The 19,758-nt window shown below is 47.1% G+C and overlaps 1 protein-coding gene and 1 long non-coding RNA gene across 5 annotated transcripts in view; one reads left to right on the top strand and one right to left on the bottom strand.

The window, feature by feature from the left end:
* Bach2 (BTB domain and CNC homolog 2) overlaps nucleotides 1–5,831 on the bottom strand; it is a 350,229-nt gene extending 344,398 nt beyond the window's left edge. The window contains exon 1 of the mRNA XM_017593349.3: nucleotides 5,593–5,831. The gene's annotated coding sequence lies outside the window, so the exon portion shown is untranslated. The remainder of the gene's footprint in view (nucleotides 1–5,592) is intronic.
* The window catches only part of LOC120102849 (uncharacterized), a 40,518-nt gene continuing 21,583 nt past the window's right edge, over nucleotides 824–19,758 (top strand). For all 4 annotated transcript variants that reach the window (XR_005504689.2, XR_005504686.2, XR_005504688.2 and 1 more), the window contains exons 1-3: nucleotides 824–5,298; nucleotides 17,196–17,252; nucleotides 17,475–19,680. This is a non-coding gene — a long non-coding RNA (uncharacterized LOC120102849). The remainder of the gene's footprint in view (nucleotides 5,299–17,195; nucleotides 17,253–17,474; nucleotides 19,681–19,758) is intronic.

Below are 19,758 nucleotides of genomic sequence, written 5' to 3'. Positions count from 1 at the left end.
TTCGCCGGCTGGCTCGGGAAAGGGGCGCGCCTCTTGCCGCGGCGGACGCCTGTCTCCGGGCTTTGTGCGGGCCGCGCGGCCCAAAGAGCCTTGTCTTCCCTGCCCGGACGACTGCCTAGCTCCGCCTATCTGTAGCCGGTCTTTGAAAGTCAGGGGTTGTGGGGCTAGTGGGGTTAGGGTAAGCTGCGAAGGCCAGTGTAGCATGTGGGGAGGTCGCCAGAGCCATGGGCACTTCATCAAAGGGAGAAGCCGACTTGGAACCTGACATTCCGGGGCTGACAACAGCTTCCCCGAAGGAGCAGGACAAGATGAGCCTTGAACCCCCGGAAAGCCGAATCGACCCCCTTTTATGGGAAATGGGCCTTGAGAAGAGCTCCCTACCCAAGAGGGTGCTTTAAAGGCCCACCCCATTGAGGATAATCTCCAACTCCCATGAGCTATTTTCTAGTCTAAAAGAAGAGCCTCTTTCCATCTTTAACCTCAGCTTCCACTGAGTTTCAGCAGCTGTAGCTTGCTCACCCCTCTGAATGCTGTAAGGGTGCTGTTGCCCAGTTAAGCCATCTTGAGCTTAGTGTCAGAAGGCTTGGCGGTAGTTGAAAATTTAAAGACAGTAATTAGGACTTTGGTTGAACATAAATTTGCAATAAAGTAAGGTTGTGTTAGTTGCCGTGCTGGTGCCTGCAAATTTACCCCTTGCCAAGGCCAGGAAACTGCCATGTTTCCCTAAGCACCTATAACTTGTCCCCCCCCCCCCCCCGTGTAGGTCAGTGTTTCATATTATTACACGTGGTGCTGGTTTTTAATGAAGATTATAAAACTTTGGCTGGTTCTACTGAGAGAAGGATCATAAATCCCCCTGTAAAATGGGCACTGGCATATGCGGAGGAAGCCAGGAAACATCGCTCTGGAAGTCTTGTGACACCTTCCAAAGTGTTGCTCCAGCAGACCTCACTTGAGGACTTAGTTCTTCTGAAAGGCTCCAATCGAAATGTATAAAACTAAGCGAGAGCCCCATGCAGGGGGACAGTGCCTAAGCTAGGTTTCTAACTGCTGTCCCACTTTCTTGGACCTGCTTTCAGATGTCCAAGTCTCTGCTTTCAGATGAGTCAGAGACTGGAATTTTTTTATCTCATTTTCTGGTCTTGTTCCAATGTTGTGCATGGCAAGTTCATGCCCAAACTCCCGGCAAGGAAGAATACTTACTGATCCTGGCCTGCACTGCTAGGTAGTTTCTTACGACCATGGGTGGTTCTTCTGGTGGTCCTCACTCTTTCAAACACATATTGGTTAAAAGCTTTATGCGTTTTTAAATATTTGTTTATTTATTTATTTATTTATTTATTTATTTATTTATTTATTTATTGAGACAGGGTTCTAGGAGTAGCCATGACTGTTCTGGAACTCACTCTGTAGACCAGGATATCCTCGAACTCAGAGATCCACCTGCCTCAGTCACCTGAGTGCTGGGATTAAAGGTGTGCACTAGCACGCTTCTGGGCTAAGTTTTCTTTATTTTACTAGCATCAGTAAATGTTTTCTTACATGAGCCAGACTGGAGGACCAAATGAGAATGTTTATAGGCAGATTTTAGCCAGCAGGTTGTGTCTGCTGGGTTGCGTAGAACAGCTGGGACTTTGACCTAAGGAAGGTAGGCAGGGGGCTAACAGACTGGTCTTAGCCCTTTCCTGTCTCGCTTCAGAGAGGTTCAACCATAGCTAATAGGTGCTCTTCTTTAGTTAACCTGCCTAAAGAGGGAAAACAGATTAAACAAAAGAAAGAAAGAAAAAACTCGTTTGCAGAGGTCCTACCCAGCTCTGCAATCTTATCTTCTGTGTCTGTGAAGAAGACGAAAATCTTCGTGTCTTGGGAGGTTGAAGAAGACAAAAGAGGAGTTAGTTCTGCCTTAATTTTAGTTAGAAGTAAGTTCTTTGAATTAAACTCCAGAAGGCACACTCAGAACGAGATAGTAATGGTAAGTCCAGCACTGCCATGGAGGTCAGGCTCTAAGCAGCCTGGGCACCTTCATCCTGCTCGCGGGCCAATCTCTGTGCCGTGCCCTTTAGGCGCGTACAATGGGAAACAGATGCAAGGTTTGCTCCTTGTATGTTCCCGCCAGTAACCTGAGGAGAGGTCAATTTCATTCCCGTGCCTGGAACATTCAACCGTTTTGGATCAACTTTTCTTCTCCCTCCCCAATGACCTGTGTGTTTGACCCTTAGAGAAACAAACTTTTTCTAAGCTCGACATGGTTTTTAAAAGATAAAGATATCCACAGAGGGAAGGACTGAGGGAAGCACTCCGTAAGGCTTGGTGGTGTTAAGACAATATGGTGGCTTCTCTTAAGATGAAACAGGAGGCAGAATTTTAAACGCACGCACGATACCTTGACAGAGAGAGGCACGGCAGGGCAATCTGTCAACGCCGAAAGAAGTGGGAGGCTAAGAACAAGACTACCAAATCCAAAGCCAGGAGGAGCCAAGTTGCCTAAGGGAGCTCTGCTGAGAAGAGCTCAGTAGCCACTGATCCGAGCTCCTGAATTACAGCCATCACTTAGTCTTTCAGAGCCAGATGTTAGGATGTAAGGCTAAGCTGCAAAACCCTACCTCAGCAGTGTGCAGGCAACACCTGGGAGAACCGTGGCTTTGAGGAGGTGAGAAGGTGATTTGTTGAAGTTCCGTGGAACCAAGCTTCCTCATAAGACTGAGACGGGGACAGAGAGACAAAGAGACAAACTCCGTGCTATGTAATTGGGTTGTATACAATGTAATACAGTGGCCAGTTGGGGCGTGTGTGTGTGTGTGTGTGTGTGTGTGTGTGTGTGTGTGTGTGTGTGTGTGTGTAGCAAACACAGGAGTGATGGTGTTGGTGCTGCTCTTAGGTGAAGTGATTGGGTCTTAACTGAAGGAACTTTCAAGAGGAGATGTGAACACAGCATGAGGGCAGTCCCTATAGTTGCCTGGGGAGAAAAGCTTCTCAGATTTCAAGACTTATGCAAAGGTCTTTGGGTAAAGTAGACTTAGCACACTTCTGTGGAACAAAGGCAAGTAGCAGGCATGAGAGCCCAGACAGACACACATGCACACGTGCACAGAAAGACAGACATGCCCTCATGCACACACACACACACACACACACACACACACACACACACACGCATGCACGCACAGCCACAGGTGGGGAGAGCTTGAGGACTGGAGGATTAGGATCTGGGGCAATCCAACATTTAGAGGTCAGAGGTTGGGAAGATCCAACCAATGAGACTGAGGAGCAGCAGCCATGGGGGGAAGGAGAGTACCACATGCTAGACGCCAAGTGAAAGTGCACTTTTCGGAAAGCAGGGCGTGATCGATAGGCTGAGCTGCTGCTGCTGGTGGGGGCGTGTCCATGGGGAGTCCTTCTGTCTTTGACAGAGAAATGGGTGGTAGAGATGAGCCCTGGCTTGGATTGAAGAGTGTAGAGCAATGTTAAGATGAGTTTTGTTGAGAAAGGAGATAGGAAAACTTGGACATGGCCAGAGGAGAAACCAGAGCTTATTGTGGTTCAGTAAACCCTTGAGGGGAAACAAACCAGTGGCTGTCAAGACAGGGGGATCATTTCTGGGGAGAAACTCGAGTCAGAGTGGACCTCACATAAATGTAAGGACAGTAAATCCCTGGCAAGGTGGGAAGGCGGTGCGTTTGTCTAGGAAGGGGTATGGAATGCAGTTCTGAAAAGTCTGCTGAGCCCCTGTCTGAGTGGACCTGTTTCCACAGGGGAAAGGATGTGGGCTTTGTCAGCGGAGAGTGGAGGAAGGTGGGCTGTGAGAGTTGAGGGGACGAAAACACAGTGCCAAGAGATGCAGCAGGGTGTCTGAGCTTGGAGGGTCTTTGAAAGGTCTGTATGGACACTTTGCTGCCCAGAAGACTGGTTTCTTCTCATTGTTCCACCTCTTCTGCATTGTGAACAATACTGGGTGCTCGACAAGTTAGAGAGCTCTGTGTTTTCTGCAGTCATTAGGGGCAAGACAAAAATTTGACTTACAGTTGTTGTTAGATTTGGCTGGTAGCCTCTTCTCTCTTTGAACTGTCCATGTCTCATGGACCAGTGGGAAGACAGACAGACGAAGGGCACACCATGCTAAGGTCTGAATGGGACAAAAGGCATCTGTTTACTGATTTGGCTTTGGAGAGTTTTGGGGTGGCTTCCTGGGGGTAGTGATGACAGAGCTGGGTTTTAAAAGAGGAGGACGATTTGTAAAAGATGTCAGAAGGCCGTTTGCGTTAGAACTGGAGCACTGAGTTGAGATTATTAGGCGCAATATCAATATCAGAATACAAACACACAAAGGCAGACATGGACCAGCAGTTCGAAGAGTTATTTTTACTGAAAACACAAAGTTCTCCTTACAATTTTCCAGTGAAACATTTATAATAGCGAGGAGTTGTAAACAGCTGGAAATGGCAGCTGGAGCCTCAGAGCCCAAACCAAAGTAGTTAGCAGGTCAAAGGATCAGGACAGGCAACTGGGAGAGGGTTCTTGTTTAGAGGACACTTGTACATGGCAGGTGACAAGCAGGATAGAGAGTCTTAACTAGAAGACTCTCAACCAGGGTGCAGGAGGAGGAAGGAGGCAATTCATCAGAAAGGGAGGTGGACCAGGATCAGAAGTGGGACTTTGGCTGGTGAAAGGGCTCACTGTGTAAAAGCAATTGGTGTGCAAGCTGGGTGACCTGGACTTGATCCGTAGAACCCATACTTTTTAAAAGGCACACCTCTGTAACCCCAGCTCTCCTAAAATGAGGGGGAGGTAGAGACAGGAGGATCGATTGACCAGAAGTTCCAGCACCAGTTAGCCTAGAGTATAAGCCATGGCAGAGAGCGTGACACAGTCTTAGAGAACCAACTCCTGACAGCTGTGCTCTGACCTGCCGTCACTGTGTCGGGCACTTGCACATATACACATACACACCATACACACACGTATAAAGAGACTGTGTTAAGAGTTCAAATCTGGAACTCTAAGGAGCATCTGAATGTGACGGAATGGATGTAAAGGACACGAAGTTCGTGACATTGGTGTGAGCAGAGAAAACAGGAAGTCGTAGACCTGGAGAAGAGAGGAAGGCCAGGAGGAGAGGGCGTTTCAGTGTGGGGCCTGGACACCCGTGACAAAAGAAGATGCCCAATAAGATGTCCGTGTGCAAAGGCCCACTTCAGGGGAGTGGGCGCTGCATGGGAGAAGACATCCCTGAAAAGCTGAGAACTTGGACTGAGGGTGGCTCCTGAGAGACTAGAAGTGGACATGGCAGCAACACTGCAGGTAGAGGAAGATGTAGGGAACGAGTGGAGAATCTGTGTCTGGGGGTAATCCGGGGTCAGGGCAGGGTTTGAAGAGTGCAAACATGGAACCCACTTTGTAGGGTGCAGCAGAGTCATCCAGCTCACCAGTGTGCAGAGTGGGGCTTGAAAACTGACTGGGTTACAGGGGAAGCCAAGAAATGGAAGGGGCATTGAGAGACAGGGAGAGAGCTGGCTGGCTTTCTCCTCTAAAACTGGGAAACTCCTTTCAAATTAAGGCAAACAGAATAACAACATCCACACATGGGTCACTTACCTTTCGTTCTGCCTTAAGAGCAGTGACAGTTTTGTTCCTCTCCCACTTATGATACTCGGGTTTCTCACAATAGTAAGTTAACTGTCCGTCTCTTCATGCTCCCACCTTAGAAAGATGTTTTCCACCAACTGGCTGATTTTTAGGGTCCAGTAGTACATTGTTGCTTTAAAAGAAAGGTGTAAAGGTTTGGCCATAGGCAATGACAATTTTCAAGTCGGTGAGAATGAACTATTTTCCCAACCTGACTTAAGACTTCTTACAGGATACAGAAAGTTGAATTCAGTAGCCCGAGAGCAATTTCCCCAAAGAATCAGCGAGACCGTGCTTACGGTTTCTAATCTATTTTTAAGAATTGTTTATGTGATATAATTACACAAGGGCATCCGACCTGAACAGCGCTAACAGCCATGTGCTGGGCAGCACAGCTGACATGTGACCACCTGTAGCTTTCAGCTCACTGTGAATAGAAGACCAGGGAGTCATCATAGAGCCCAGGGTCAAAATAGTGATCCTCCTGCCTCTAACTCTCCAGGGCCTGGACCATAGTTGTGTGCTACATACTCAGAAAACGAAAGTGCTGGGCTGCACTTAAGGCTTACTTTCTGACTCTGTTCCCGAGGTAGGTCCACCCACGCCCTCACTCCAAAAGACGGCCATCTTTGGTTTCAGTTCACATGCAGGAGAGACCCAGGGTCTTGTGGCTTGAATGGAAGTAAATATTGGTGGCCTTGGTTGAAGCACATTGATTCTACAGTGCCCTTCCTGCAATTGGCACCCTGAGTTCTACAGCTTCCTCAGGTCTCGGCAACAGCCCGCTCCAGTTGGCAGGTCTTCTCTCTATATATCCTTCATTTTTTGAAGTCTGGTGTGGCAAAGTGTGGATTGATCTGCGGTGACTCTCAGAATTAGTTCCGGGCTGTGGTCCAGAGAAGGAACAGGAGTTCCCAAGTACAGTGTCCTCCTTGCTAACCTTACAGGAAGTGATGAGGTCCAAGAATGTTGTGCATTAATTCACTAAAACCCCACACAGTTATTTGCTGAAAAGCTGACGTCATTCTGGAAATCTAAGCAAACAACATATTACTTTAAATTTCAAACCTTACCGTTTTCAAACTCAATGACAGATAAGATGTTTATCTTATGTCTAGCCCGTTACCTGCTGCTAGGCCTGTGAATTCACCTCGATGATGGAATACTGTCACCACTATGTGGATAGACCTTGTCTTACATACAAACACACACTTGCACACATACATGCACACGGGCAGACCTATGCCCTCCACACACCACATACAAGCTAGAAATAGCATGGAAAACTGTTCAGAAAAGTTGCAAGAGTGAAATACACAACTACCATAGGTCCTTAAGCCAGGTATGGTGATTACTAACATTTTAACACGTTTTTAATCTGCTTTAATATTTACTTTTGTTATTTCTAACTACGTACGGGGGTGACATGCACCTCAGTCAGCACAGGGCCTCTGGAGTGTGGGTCAAGTGACTGGGAGCCACCAGCAGCAGGTGCTGGGAACCAGACAGGAGCCCTCTGCAAGGCCAGCACATGCTCTGAGCCATCCCTTTTTGAAATGTATACTCACTGCCACCATTCTCTTCCTGGATATTTTTAACTTCATTTTATTTTTTAGCTAACGTCTGAGGTTAGCATATAGAGTCACGGGTTTCAGTGTGGCATTTTCATACATGTGCCACTGGGCTTCGTTCTTGATTTTTTTTTCCCCCTCCTTGTTGGAGGAAATGTTATCAGCGTGATTCCACCAAACCCTAAAGGCAGCAGCTCACATTCTCTGAAGTAAAAATACGACATCACCACCTGATAACCAAGCCGTCGGCATTGCTACGCCACTACCATCCAAGTCAGACACCTTATTCATATTCACCAACCGCCCAAACTGTCCTTTACTGGAACGAGATCAAACCAAGGGGGCTGGGATGTAGTTTAGTTGGTGAAATGCTTGCCCAGCATGCATGAAGCCCTGGGCTCAAAGGAGGAAAAAGGAACCAAGTCCAGATCATGGGTCGAAATTAGTTGTCGTATCCTTTAGTCTATAGCCCACAATCCTACTGTGCCCCCTGAGGAATTCAGAATGCAGTGTGTGTGTGTGTGTGTGTGTGTGTGTGTGTGTGTGTGTGTGTGTGTGATAGTAGCCGTCCTATGGTTATAAGGTAGTGTGATGGTCAGCTTTCATTGTCAGTTTGACGCAACCTTGAATGACCTGGGAAAACCTCAATGTGTAATAGTCTACTTCAAGTTGGCCTGTGGGCATGTCTGGGGTAGGAGAGGATGACTATTAAGTTAAGTGATGTGGGAAGACCCAGCCCACGTGGTGGAAGGCATCGTTCCTGAGGCAGGACGTCCTGAACTGTGTAAGAGTAGAGAAGCTGAGTTGAGCGTAGGCGAGCGAGGGAGCAAGCGGGCATGCATCCCTTGCTCTCTGCTGTTGACTGTGATGTCACGCAGCCAATAGCCCTAAGCTCTCCTACTCTCGGCTTCCCTCTAACCGTGGTCTGTAATCTGGAACTGTAAGCCGAAGCCAGCCCTCCGCCTTCTTTCTAATTTGCTTTTTGTCCGGATGTTTCATGACGGCCGCAGAAATGAAACCAGAACAGGTTGCGTTTCACGGTGGCGTTGATTTGCATTTCCTGGTGTTGGTGAGAATGAGCATCTTTTTTCATCTTGCGTGGGCGGCGGGGGACGAGGGGAGGGGTTCTGTATTTTCTTTGGAGAAATGTCTGCCGGGCCCTTTTCTCGAGTATTGATTAGGCTGCTGCGTTGTGGAACTGCAGAAGTTCTTCCTGTTCTGGACGTTAATCCTGTCACATGACTAGCAAAAACGTGTCTGCCGCCCCACGGCTTCCCTTTTCTTTGTGTTGACTGCATCCTTAAATGAACGTTTAAAATTTTGATGTGACTGCACTTATCTATTTTCACGTATCTGTTTCCACTATGCGTTTGGTATTGTCCCCAAAAAATCACTGCCCGGTTATATGCCAAGGACTTTTTCCTTTGAGTATTATTAGTGCCTTGTTGTTGTTTGGGTTTTTTTGTTTTTGTTTTTGTTCTTTGTTGTTGTTGTTGTTGTTGTTTCCACTTTGGAAGGTAAAGTCCCACTTCATTCTTTTCTATGTGTTTTGTCAGCGATATTTGTTGAAAGAACCGTGTTGCCCACACTGCCCCACCAAGCCCACTAAGAAATATTTGACCCTATTTGTGAAACCAGGCGGTCCTGGTTCAGACAGCACAATTCTGTTTGGGTTACCGTAGTTCTGCAATAAATTTAGAATCAGAAAGATTAGGGCCTCTAAATTTGTCTCTCTTTTCAAGATTTTATTGGCTACACGCGTGCGATGTGCCTTGAAATACCGTATGAATTTTAGCGTGGATTTTTTCCCCCTCCATTTCTCACAAAAATAATGCCTTTGGGATTTTAATAGAGGTTATATAAAGTCTATAAAGCAGCCTGGATCCAGCCATGATTAAGTCTTCAAAAGAAAAAAAAACCATGAATATTAGGGTCAATGAGGTGGCTTGGTGGGTAAGGACAGTGGTCATAAAATCCCGCCAACCTGAGCTCGACATCCAGGTCCTACAGGGAGAAGCTGAAAGCATTCGCACGGCATCCTCGGGAGCAGGTACCAGCCAATGGCTGGGCTTGTTCTGCGTGCTTTATGTGCAGTGTTTCCCTTTGCTGGGGCTGACCCCCTCCCATTTACTGGGTTGTTGTGGGCCTCGGGTCTGAGTCTCATACAGCATGAGAAGCTCCTGGGAAATCTTCCCCCACTCCATGCTGCTCTTACAAAACACCCCGGGCGGTCACCTCCCTGTTCTAGAGGCTGGAAAGACCAAGATCCAGCTGGGGCCTGAAGAGTCTTAGTGCTACGTCACCCCCTTGGTGGAATGTGGGAAGGCAAATAAAGAAAAAGAAAGAAAAAAATGTTGGGGGGGCAAGAGCAAGGGAGGGCCAAATCCATTTCCGTGATAACAAAGCCACCCCCACCTTAGTTTCCTTAATCACAAATCACTTCCTTCCTCTAGGACTTACCTCCCAAAACCCTAATAGCAGTGGACTTTGAAAGACTCTTTCAAACCCTGGCAGAGGCCATCAGGGAGGCATAGTCACTCTAATCAGCTGGAGGAGCGGGGAAGTTGGAGCGAAACAGTTCCCTAAAGGTGCCCCATCAAATATCAGAAGCAGGATTTGAACTCGCACCGTTTGGCTCCGGATCCCGTGCTCCTAACCCATGGGCAATGCTGTCCAGAGCAGTAAAGGCATCCTCTGAAAATGCCTGGGACTGGTCTGCATACCAAATGGATGCAGATGGCACTGGTGGCTGTGGGGAAGGTAGTAAATTGTGCAATGGGAAATTTCCTAAAATGAAAAACAGAAACTTTGATTGTATGCTGATATTATGCCCAGCCTCATTCTAGAGTTGACTGTCAGATTTGGTGCCTCGTTTCTTTCTGATTTGGATTGGGTCATTTATTTTGTTTTGTTTTTCCATTTTTATTGGATATTTTCTTTATCTACATTTCAAATATTATCCCCCTTCCCAGTTTCCTCTCCAGAAACCCCTTATCCCATCCCCCTACCCCCTGCCTCTATGAGGGTGCTCCCCTATCCACCTACCCACTCCCACCTCCCCACCCTGGCATTCCTCTATACTAGGGAAATGAGCCTTCACAAGACCAAGGGCCTCTCGTCCCATTGATGTCCAACGAGGCCATCATCCTCTGCCACATATGCAGCTGGAGCCATGGATCCCTCCATGTATGCTCTTTGATTGGTGGTTTAGCCCCTGAGAGCTCTGGGGTGGGGGGATCTGGTTGGTTGACATTGTTGTTCTTCCTATGGAGTTGCAAACCCCTTCAGCTCCTTCAGTCCTTTCTCTAACTCCTCCATTGAGGTCTCCGTGCTCAGTCTGATGGTTGGCTGCAAGCATCCTCATCTGTATCAGTAAGGCTCTGGCAAAGTCTATCAGGAGACAGCTATATCAGGCTCCTGTCAGCAAGCACTTCTTGGTATCAACAACATTGACTGGGTTTGGTGACTGAATATGGGCTGGATCCCCAAGTGGGGCAGTCTCTGAGTGGCCTTTCCTTCAGTTTCTGCTCCACTTTGTCTCCGTATTTCCTCCTGTATTTTTTTTTAAATCATGGTATACAGTATGTAGGTAGATTGGGACCAGAGTAGCTCCCTCAGTCAAGAGCATCAGGTCAGGATGGACAGGAGGCAACTTTTGTTCTCTGCGGGTTCTCAGCCCTTGCCTTGGCTGTCCTTGAGGAACAGCACTGCTTCTCCACCTATGGCTCCCTTTGCTCTCTGTGTGGTCTCTTTTTGCCTTTGAATGTGTGGCATGGTGGGGTGGAGGAAGCTATGGCAGTCAAGCTCAGACCTGGGCCTCTGGAATGCTGGGTTGGTACTCACTTAGGTATGGCTCCAACCCTTCTTTTAAACCTCATATTTCTTCCAGTTCCAGGAGCATCGTCTGTGTGTTGCTGTTTACAGTTTACCTCAGTCAAGTGTAAGTCCAAGATGACTAACTCGGATTCCTTCTCTCTTGAGTTGGAGGTGGCTGTTGGCTGGGTATAGCTCACAGCAGCCATGGCCTCATTAAAATCCCATGTTCAGGTCTCTGTCTACAGTTTCCAATGAATGTCACTTCACTTCTATGAGCTTCAGTTTCTTCATTGATAAAATTGCCATTAAAACTCCATAACAGGAAGTCATTCATAAGTGAGCCAATGAGTCGACAAGTGTAACAGCAACCGGCAAAGCCTCCAGAGCATTATAGATGCTTAATTAAATCGACGTTTCTTACTCCGTGACCCATTCATAAGCTTGATGAAGACCAGAGGTGAGCAGTCTAGCACACACCATTCCCAGAGTAGTGAATGCCTTTCAGTTACTAGGACAGGCTCAAGACAGGACGGGAAGAGGGGACGCAAAACGAAACTCCACCGGCTTGTTAGCCTGCTGATGTTTAATTAGACGGAGTTTCTGCTGCAAGGAGACACATGCTCAAGACATTGCTAGAAACGGGTGGTGTGATTACTGTGATTGCTGCAAAGAAACGGGCTCTGTCATCGGAAATGGATTTGAAAGCCGTCGGTAATCCCGATCTGTCTCTTGGGGACAGTGTGACCTTTGCTTGTCTCTGGGTGTCTCTGCTCCACTCTTCCCACAGAGGCAAGCTTGTCTATCTATTCAGGAAGTTCTGATGTCTCTTGCACGACTAGCTGTCTCTCCTGGCTAAGTCTCCATGTGTGATTTGTCCCCAAGTCAGTAGATTAGCAGCCTCCGCCTGGTACACTTAACCTCTGCACCACCACAGGGCGTATGGGGGAATCTGTCTTCCATGTCTGTGGTTCTGGCTGCCACGCCAGTCCTTAGTGACATTTGCAAAGGCTACCCCTTTGTGAATCTTAACAGCCCCAACCTCTGATGCACCTCAGGCCATCTGGTTAACCCCAATATATATGACTCCAAAGGAGATAGCTATTGCCAAGAGAAGTGCTCTTTGCTTGTGTCCCCCTCCTCCCCGGGAGAGGTAACTAGAAAAGAAAGCTCATGGCTTCCAGGTGCAATTCACGCTATCCCAACCCACCTTTCTCTCCCAACCTCCAAGTTCATGTGCTTTCTTCCAAGCCTCTTTCTTGGCTATCTTCTCTGCTTGTGGCTGTTTCCCCTCAGGCTCCCTCTCTCTCCTTTTCCCTCTCCCTCTCTGTCTTTGTCTCTCTCTCTCTCTCTCTCTCTCTCTCTCTCTCTCTCTCTCTCTCTCTGTGTGTGTGTGTGTGTGTGTGTGTGTGTATGATGGGTGTGTCTGTTCCCTGGAACCCCAGGGAAACTAGAGTGCTCTGGGAGTATGACAATCCCATGGGTTCCACCTCACTTGTAAACTAATCTGAAGCATCTTCTTGGCACGAACCAAGAGACTCCTGCAGTTTTTGTTTCCCAAAAACTCCAGTGGTGACCATGGTTCTTTTTAAGGGCTGAGCTCCATATGTCTTTTCAGCATCAGTTTCTGTTGCTTATTGGCTATACCTAATTCACTATATTGGCCTTGTTTGTTTTGCAAAAGAATAATTCTGATGGCCAGTTGCACAGCATAGCTGGCTAGGCAGGGACTGGCTACCTCTGGTGGGTTAGAGTGTTGTCAACTGTCACTAAATTGGAGGTGGTACCAACTTGAAATCCCCCAACATACCCACCAAGGCAATTTTTCAGCTTTTTTCTGTCATCTCAGAGTATGGAAGGTAGAGAGCCATTTGCATTGTCACCTCTGTGTGTGTCTTTGTGGCTTGGACGGTTTGGTGGCACACTTAGGCATGGTCAGACTTCATCACTTCGGTGATTCACAGCTTCAGCACCTAGGCATTCTCCACTGCTGTCTTTCTTTGGACTGCTCTCAGAACACTACCCGAGCTTATTGAGCTTATTAACATTGTATCTCTCTAGCATATGAATAGGAAACACAGGTCTGGAAAGGAGTGACATTTTGTGATTAAAAATATATTTGTTTAAATGGTTCAGTTATCTCCATTTGAATATTGCCCACTGCTTCTGTGACAATAAAGGAAGTTTTTGCTGACGTTTTTAATGGCGAACCCCTGCTATATCTGCAGTGGCAGCACAAAGCTTTGGATAATGTGGCTTGATTTGATATGTGCTAATTGCTTATCAGAAATGACTCAGTTGTAACCCTATCAATGCTGAAATTACTTCCAAGGGAAAAGCTGGGCGCTTTTGAAATGTACATTAATGCCAGCAGGCCACAGTGTCACATTTAGTGTTCTAAAACAGTAACAATAATGGCTTGAGAGAGACAATGTATCCAAAGGCATCCTGTGTTCTCTCAAGGAAGGCTCTGCGAGAAGCTGGCCAGATGTATATATAACACAAATCAGTCAATCTATTATTAGTTTATTCAAAACCATGAGCAACTCAAAGCAGTTCACAGCTCTTGTGATGAATAGATACTCTTCGTTATTCAATCGTAGGAGTATCAGATAATCCAACCCTGACTAATTCAAACCTCTCCAAGTGCTGCCCATGAAGGTCCAAGGTCCCTACTTTTGATCTGAATAATTGAGGTGTCACTTTATATCCTTTGTATCCATCTCTGTGGTACAATGTTGTCACATTTTGTTTTGATGAGGTTTCAAAATGTTACATGGAGGTTGGGAAGATAGTTCAGTCAGTAAAATACTTGCCTCACAGTTTGGGGATCTGGGTTTGGTCCTCAGTACCCCTATACTGGTGTGACTGCATATGCTTATAATCTCAGTACTCGGGAGCCGGCGACAGGAGCATATCTAAAGTTTCCTGGCCAGCTGGCCTACTGTAATACGGATCCTCCAGTCCCAGTGAGAGATTCCACGTGCAGAAAAGAAAGTCAACACTTCCTAAGAAATAACTCCTGATCTGATCTCTGACTACACACACACACACACACACACACACACACACACACACACACACCACATACATGCACAACACCCCCCACACTCTCATCCACATACTGTACCCCCATACACACCACACCTCCCATATCACATTATACACTACCTGCACATCATGCCAAACATATACCAAACACACAACACATACACACCAATGCACACAGACACACACCATACATACCACACAAACACAAGCACACCCCACACTCACACCACACAACTCCCAACACCATACACACACATACCACATATACATTCACCACACCTCCCACTACACAACTCACATATACACACACCAACCCCACCTCACACACCCACACACACATCACCCCATACACCCACACACACAACACACCACATGTCACATGCATATCACACCACATACAAACCACATCCACCACACCCACAGCAACACATACATACAAATTAGAACAGACACACACACAAACACACACACACACACACACACACACACACACACACACACACACACACCTCTTTCTACAGATAGTTGTACACTGGGCAGAAGTAACCTACTGGGAAACTGAGTGGCAATGTGATGACTATAAGGGCAGAGAGTGACATTGTCATGGTTCTTTCCAAAGCTTAGGGCACAGACAGGAGCCAAGATTCCATGACCCTCTCTGAGGAGCGGGTATAAGCAAGTCACAGCAGGTCCTCCCTGGTTTGAGGAGAGGCATGGGGGCTAGACTGGATGGCACGGGACCCGGACTGCTTCTAGAACACATGGCAGCAGGTGCCCACAGTGACAAGGACAGTGAGCCACCTTCCCATGGGCTATGAACAGCAATGCCCAGAGCTGTGTTGATGTTGTTCTGTTTTTCTGTGTTGCTTTTGTTCCCAGGGAGGTGTTTGGTGTGCTTGAACAAGATGGCTTCAGGCACTTATAGGCCAGGCATCTCCAGATCCTCTGGGGAGATGCCACTTTCTTCCCCAGGCCTCATAGCTGAAACCTCTGGCAGGTCTCTGCACTGGATTATATGCCATGACATAGACTCTTCACTGGGAAAGGGGAGTTCAGGACTGGCACAGACCCGTCTTAAAGGAAGAGGGGGCGGCTAAAGCAGGAAGACATCCCATGTTCACCTCCTATCTGTATCCCAGATCTAAATCTGACAGGACGCCACATCTGAGGAGGCATTCAGGAGATCTTCGTGTAGTCTAGGGACAGCTCTACATTCCTGAATTCAGTGTGCTCACATCCAGCCAGTATCCCTTCCCTTCCTGCTGCTGCCTCTCCCCCGTGGATAAGGCATCTTGCGTCTTCTGTCGACAGTAACTCCTCAGGCAGGCCAGTGTTTACAGACAGACAACCTTGAATACTAGACATCATGTTCGTCTTCAATGTCTTCACTAATGGGGAAAGCATCAGTAGCTTTTGAACGTTGGTATGAAATGCCGGGATTTCTCACTTCAGGAGAATGAATCCGGAAGTAGGCACAGGATGAATGGAGAGAGCAGGAAACAAGATAGGAGAAGCCAGCACTGTCTGGCCAGGGCTTACTGATGAATGTGGTCAGAGCTGAGAAGGAGAGCTGAGGACTCTCTGGGCAGTGCCATCCTTCAGGACTTGGGATTTGATGATGGGGCTCAACAAAAAGGGAGAGGAGCTTTTAAAATCCCAACCCTTCAACTTCAGAACTGACCAAGAAGGAGGAAGACTGGGTTCAGCCCATTACAGGGCTTTAAAATGTGGGAGGATCAAGAACCCAGTGGTGGAGCAGACAGAGCTGGAGAGAGAGTGTTGAGAACAAAGCTACTGTGAAAACATTGCAACAGGGGATTCTGTCAAATACTGGAGGAGAGAAGGGTGCTCCCTAGTCACGCTAAAGCTTAAAAGTGAACCCCGACTCTCTCCTGCACCTTTCCCCTGCGTTTCATCTTTCACCTCGGATGTTAGCTTGATGCTGGCCACTACCACCATTTCTTGGTCTTTACCTTACTGCAGACTGTGCATTGTCTCCCCGAATGTCACACACAGTCTGTGCCTCCACTCCTGCCACCCAGAACTGTCCTCACATGGCAAGGGCAAGAGGAAGGTTTTCTGTAAGTATTTATGTTTCTTTAAAAACCCTCTTGATGGCTCACGCCCGGATGAAACTGAGACCCCGGCATCGTCTTCCTGTTAGTAAGGCCTCAAAGACTCCTGCTTTGCCTCTGTCTCAAGCCTCGGCTGTTTGTCGCCGTCCCGTTTCAGTCACCACGTGGTCCATCACACTTTTAGCCCCGTGGCCATGCGGAGTTCTGCATCACCTCTGCTGAACTTCCTTCCTGCGCGACCTCTTCTTCCTCTCTGGCCTCCTGTTTCTCCAGTTTAGTCTTCTGCTCTTCATTCTCCCGCCCGTCCCCAACCCCAAACAACCTACGGTGATTGTGATGGCTCAAGAACCATCCTGCAACAACTCAGGCATGCTTGCCCACTCTCCCTCTCCTACACAGAAGCAAGACACTGAACAAGGGACCAAGGAGCAAGTCTCGCGAGACTTCCGTGGACCCAACTTACACTGAGATTTTGTCCTGCCAGGGAATATGGGGAAGGGAGAACGGCGCTCTCATCATGCTAACACTTAGGGGTGGACCCTGACTCAATATACTTCCTTTTAAAATGTGTCCCAATTTAAAAGGATAGACTCTCATCGGTTACTTTCCTCAGTGCTGTGACGGGTGACTTAAGGATGGGAGGGTTGACTCACGATCTGAGTGAGACAGTACTTCGTGGCATCCAAACGGGGCCTCAGATGCTCACATCTGACGTCAGGAGGCAGAGAGAGATGAATGTTGGGGCGCAGCCGACTTTCTACTTCTTATTCAGTCCAGCAGTACGATGCTACCCGTGCTCGGGGTAGTTCTTCCACCTTTGGTTAAACCCTTCTGGAAACTCTCTCACAGCCACACTTAGAGGTGTGACTTCTAGATGATTTTAAAACTTTTCAGTCTGACGAAATTCACCATCATAGTAATACTAAAAACTAAGTTTATTTTTTAAGACATAGTTTTAATCCTCTCTCTCTCTCTCTCTCTCTCTCTCTCTCTCTCTCTCTCTCTCTCTCTCTCTCTGTGTGTGTGTGTGTGTGTGTGTGTGTTTGCACACACATGCAAGCAGGTACCCTTCTTGGAGGCCTGAAGATGGTGTTCCCTAATGGTCGAGTTACAGATAATTGTGAGTCACCCAAACTGGGATTTGTGGACTGACTGAACTCTTGGTTTTCTGTAAGAACAGTATGAACTCAACACTGAGCCCTAAACATTTATTTTTTTTAAAGTTACTATATACAGAATTCTTCCTTTGACGAAAAGACTCATCTGGAACTTTCTGAAAATTCTTTTCTAATAGATGCAATTCTGAAGTTTGCAATTTTATTTCCCAACATTCGGTTCACAGGAGCCTCGAGGATACATCAGCTGTGGGAAACAGAGAATGCCTGTGTCACTCCTGTGTCGTGATGGTGAAACTGAGGCACAAAGCCTTCTGGGGATGTGAATGGGCATCAACACTAGAGTCAAGGTGAGAAACAGGAAAATGCTAGCAGGAATATTTGCTGGAATCACAGACTCCTGCAGCTTCCCAAGGATTTCCTCTTTCAAATGGAGATGAAACTCCTCCTACCCTCTTCAGCCCTGAAGCAAACTGGTCAGTAAGCATCTACAGGCTTTCTTCAGCACTGGGTAAATGAGTTCTGGGTGGTTCCTCCTGAGAGCCCTCCTCCTCGGGCAGTTGTTCTAATGGTCAGGCTACCTGTGCCACACCACTTTTAATAAAACATCTTGCCTTATCCTGTGCAAACAGGCACAGTCGGCAGCGAACTTCACATCGTGGTGTCATTTAGAAAAGCAAATAACAGATTTTTTTTTCCTTCAATAAAACAGGAAATGAAATTAAAAACAAGACCAGTTTCATTTACCAGACTTGCCATGACAAGGTTGGCCATGGGTGAATTTGGTTCCAGTTCAACAGTCTCGGCTATGACAGCAGCCGGGTGCACAGAGACGGCTGTGGCGTCTCCACTCTCTCTGAGCTTCAGCTGAGCTCCAGGTTATTTTAAAAGGGGCTTTGTATGAATGTGTTTCTGTCTATGTTAACAAAGCTTTCCGTAGATGCAGATCTAACTGATGTGAGCCAAGATGTGTAGTGGGGTAAACCTCAGTACTTAGACATCCTGAAACCGAAATCTAGACCCACACCCTGTCCGAATACGACTTGATCACTGCATTTTGATTTGGGTGGGAAACTAAAGCTAGTGCTCGCTCAGAAACACTTTCAAGCGAGCGCAATCTGCCCAGTGGGCCGCTGTTTGCCTGCTCTAGTGCCCAGGTCAAGGGTGATAAATCTTACTCAGGCAACTGTAGGAAGGAAATGGAAAGCCCAGTATGTCGGGCTTAGTGGAGGTGTTGTAGTAACTACTTAGCATTTACACATGGACGCACGGCACCACGCAGGAGTTTTTCACCTCATGCTTCCCAGTCTACTGAAAACCCGAAGGTATGGCCCTCGTGGTCTCTCACATATAGACATTGCTTACTGCCCCTAAGTGATTCCAAATGAAAACACATGCGCACACACACACACACACATGTACACACACATATACACACACATACACACACGTACACACATATGCACACACACATACATACACATGCACACACACATACACACATACACATACACATGCACACACGTACACACACGTACACGCACACATACATACACACGTACACACATATGTACACACACCTGTATACACATGCATACTACATACACACACACACACACACACGTACACGTGCGCACACACACAATTCTCATGTTTTGGAATAATAGTAATTGCTGCTGCTACCATTGCTCTGGGCAGTAGCCTGGAACGTCAAGTGTGTTGTTTGCTTAATTTTCATAACAACTCCACAGGGCAGGTCTCATTATCTCTCTTGTACACATGAACAAATTAAGGGTCAGATAGGTTAATATGCCCAGTGCTGTGTAGCTAAAATTGGCCTGTTCGGTATTTAAATCCTGCCGTTTATGACTTAACGCTACCTCCCCTGGCAGTAAAGAGCCAGTCTTAGGGAAACACTACATTGCTTCCTGTCATGAATCCGACCTGTCTTCTTTTAGGAAGAGACTAATTATTATAATAGTCAGTTCTGACATTACCCTAAAAATGGTGTCACCAGATGGTCATAGCGTTTTATCAACAAAGCGTTTCATTGTATCCTGGTTTATTTCTTCATTCCTGCCTCATGGGTGGGTCTCATTCTTAAGATTTCTGAGGCAGGTTCTGTTCCTTGGTCTTTCCTTTGCCTCTGTTTTACAGCGTGTCCTCGAAAGACAGAGCAGCTTAATGTTTACGAAAATCTGTAAACACATTAGATTATAAATCGAGTGAGTATTACGCAGGCCTTTCCCCCTCTCTCAAATACAAGGTACACAGAGGTTACAGGTCAGAAGTTCACAGCCCAGTGAGTGCTCTTGAGTGAACGCACTCAGCAGCCAGATCGAGAGTGAGAGCACCAGTGGTCGAGCCAATGCCGTCCCGAATGTGGCTGGAATATTACTTCAAAGTCTATTTATATAAGTGACCTTTTGAAAGGTGAGACCCTCTTTAAAACATAACTCCATTAGCTCCACTTCAGGCTTTCTGCATCCTGACTTGTTTACCTGTTCTCTT

The sequence above is a fragment of the Rattus norvegicus genome, chromosome 5, assembly GCF_036323735.1.
Source record: "Rattus norvegicus strain BN/NHsdMcwi chromosome 5, GRCr8, whole genome shotgun sequence".
NCBI lineage: Eukaryota > Metazoa > Chordata > Mammalia > Rodentia > Muridae > Rattus > Rattus norvegicus.
This window is presented reverse-complemented; position numbering and strand designations above follow the sequence as displayed.